Below are 3,079 nucleotides of genomic sequence, written 5' to 3' on the forward strand. Positions count from 1 at the left end.
CTCCGATTGGGAATCAAACCCACGCTACAGAGGCTGCAGACAGCTTCACAGCACAGAGGTCAACCCGCTGCACTACCGGGGAGGCCCAATATTTCATTCTTTTTATTGGCAGTGTGGTATTCCATGGTACATAGATATGTGTGTGTGTGTGTGTATCACATTTTCTTTATCCAGTCATCTACTGATGGACACTTAGGTTGCTTGGCTATTATAAATAATTTGCAGTGAACATAGGGGTATATATACCTTTTTGAATTAGTGTTTTCACCTTTTCTGGTGGAAAATGGTGGAATTGGTAGATCATATATGGTAGTTCTATTTTTAATTTTTTTGAGGAATTTCAATATCTTTTTCCATAGTGGTTGCACCAATTTACATGCTCGAGAACAATGCACAAGGGTTTTCTTTTATCTATATCCTCGGCATATTTTTTGCTTAATGTTTGTTTAGTGATAGCTATTCCGACAGGTGTGAGGTGATATCTCATGGTGGTTTCGATTTGCATTTCTCTGATGACTAGTGATATTGAACATCTTTTCAGTATCTGTTGGTCCTTTGTATCTCATCTTTGTTTTTTTTAAGATTTATTTATTTATTTGTTTGTTTGTTTATTTATTTATTTATACAAGCACTGGGTACAGTCAGAAGCGTGGTAGGGTGAGAGAATTCACCAGAGCCAGAGCAGGGAGCAAAGCAGGCAGAAGGACTGAAGTACATTGCCGAGGGAAGCAGTGGGCAGCAGGAGAGGTCTGCGCACCATGTGGGACCCTCCTCTGGTGGCTGGGGAGCAGCCAGGGATCGAACCGGCGCTGCAGAGGCTGCGGGCAGCTTCGCAACCCAGCGGTCAATCGCTGCGCCGCCGGGGAGGCCCCTGTACCTCATCTTTGGAACAGTGTCTATTTATGTCCTCTGACCAATTTTTAAAGTTATGTTGTTTCTTTTGTTACTGAATTGCATTCTTTATATACTTCTGTATGAACTCCTTCTTGGATGTATGATTTATGAATATCTTCTCCTATTCAGTAAGTTACCTTTTTGTTCTGATAGTTTCTCCGTGTAGAAGCTTTTTATTTATTTACGTATTAAAGATTTATTTATTTATGCATACAAGAACTGGGGTACAGGTCAGAGGTGCAGAGGGGTGAGAGGATTCATCAAAGACAGAGTGGGGAACAAAACAGGCAGATTGACTGAAATACACTGCTGAGGGGAGCAGCGGCTGAATCAGGAGAGGTCTGCTGTGCCATGTGGGTAGCTCCCTGGCCAGGGATCAAACTGGTGCTGCAGTGGCTGCGGATAGCTTCATAGGTTGTGCCTTAACCCCTTGGGCCACATGGGAGGCCCCATGCAGAAGCTTTTTAGTTTGATGTAGTATCATTGTTTCTTTTTGCTTTTGTTTCTCATGCATTTGACGTTAGATCCTAAAAAACTTTGCCATGTCGATGAGCTTATTGCCTATTTTTTCTCCAATGATTTTGACAGTTTCAGACCTTACTTTTAAGTCTTAATGCATTTTTAGTTAATATTTATATATGATATAAGATAGTGGTCCAGTTGTATGCTTTTTATGTGTGGTTGTTCAAGTTCCCCAACACCATTTATTGAAGACTGTCTTCTGCATTGTGTACTCTTACTTCCATTGTTGTAAATTAATTTATTTCTGGGATTTCTATTCTTTTTCATTGACAAAGTGTCTCTCTGTTTTTATGCCATGCTGTATTGACTGTTACAGTTTTGTAGTATAGTTTGAAGTCAAGGAGTGTGATACCTCTAGCTTTGTCCTTCTTTCACAAGATTGCTTTGATTATTTTGGATCTCTTGTGGACATAATATTTTAAAGGAATACCACAATAAAATGTTATGATCCCTATTTTACAAAATATCTTATCTGATAATGCACTTTCTTCCATTTGTAATGCAAAACAAAAATAATCTGATGTTGCCTAGTGGTGGTGATCGCAACATTTTCTGCTTATTTCATAAAAGAAATTTCTCTCAGAGGAAAGGTGTTTAAGGGTTATACCCTGTGGACCATGAATTGAAGAAAGGTATTTAGACTGGACCAATCTTCTTCACAATTTGCAGTGAGGGAAAGGGCAGGATTCAGGGTTGTACATTGGGTTCCACAGGCATCCTGACCATGATTGGGTATGGTATTTCCTTTTCAAAAAGCTTCCCAAGTGAATAGTGAAGGCATGGAACAAGCTAGCAGATCAATTGTAATATACACATATATGTTCATTTCATCATGCTTCTTCCAGTGCACAGATTTGATGTAACCCATGACCACAGGTACCAGAATATTTACAGTCACATTGCTGATTTTAATTCCAGTGGCAGTGTTATAGGACAGGGAGAGGGGCAGCCCAAACCCCGCAAACCTGCCTATTCTACATGGGTTCTGCCATCCGCCGCATCAACACAAAACATAGGAGACTTTAATGGGAAGGAACTTTAATAAAACTAGGAAACAATACAGGTAAGGCAAAGAGTCTAGTTTCTAAATGAAGCATCCAGAGTTACCCATCCCCTCGTGGGTAAAAGTCCATCCAAATGGGATTGGCCCAGAGCAAGGCCCCAAGGCCTGCCACAAGTCTAAAGCATCTTCCAGTGGGGACCCACAGAAAAGGGTCACAAACAGCTGGACAAGCCCAGAAGGAAAAGAGCAAAATCAACATCAAGATAAAAGCTGCCATTGTCACCTCCCCATGGGTCTCACCCACATCTGTGTCACCCAGTCCACGACCAAAAGACAAGCGCAGTTTCTTCACGTGTCTCTAGGCTCCATGCGCCTCCTCCAGGTCTCCTTCTGGCTCCATCCTGCTTCCTTCCTCAGTCTCCTCTGCAGCTTCTCCTCTTCCTGCTCAGCTCCACCTTCCCTTGGGTGGGGCAGGGAACCTCCCCCTTTCCTGTGGACCACCCTGTTACAGCAGGGGCACTATGCTAAGAGCAAAAAATTTGCACTGCCATGCCTAGATCAGTAGTGTCTTTATCAAGCTACTTCCTTTTTCTGGGCCTTGGTTTCCCCATTGGTCAAATACTGGGGCTATAGTAGCTGAGCTCTAAACTCCCTTCTATA

Source organism: Talpa occidentalis, unplaced genomic scaffold, assembly GCF_014898055.3.
Source record: "Talpa occidentalis isolate TD23 unplaced genomic scaffold, MPIMG_talOcc4v2.1 talOcc4.16, whole genome shotgun sequence".
In the NCBI taxonomy this organism is placed as follows: Eukaryota; Metazoa; Chordata; class Mammalia; order Eulipotyphla; family Talpidae; genus Talpa; species Talpa occidentalis.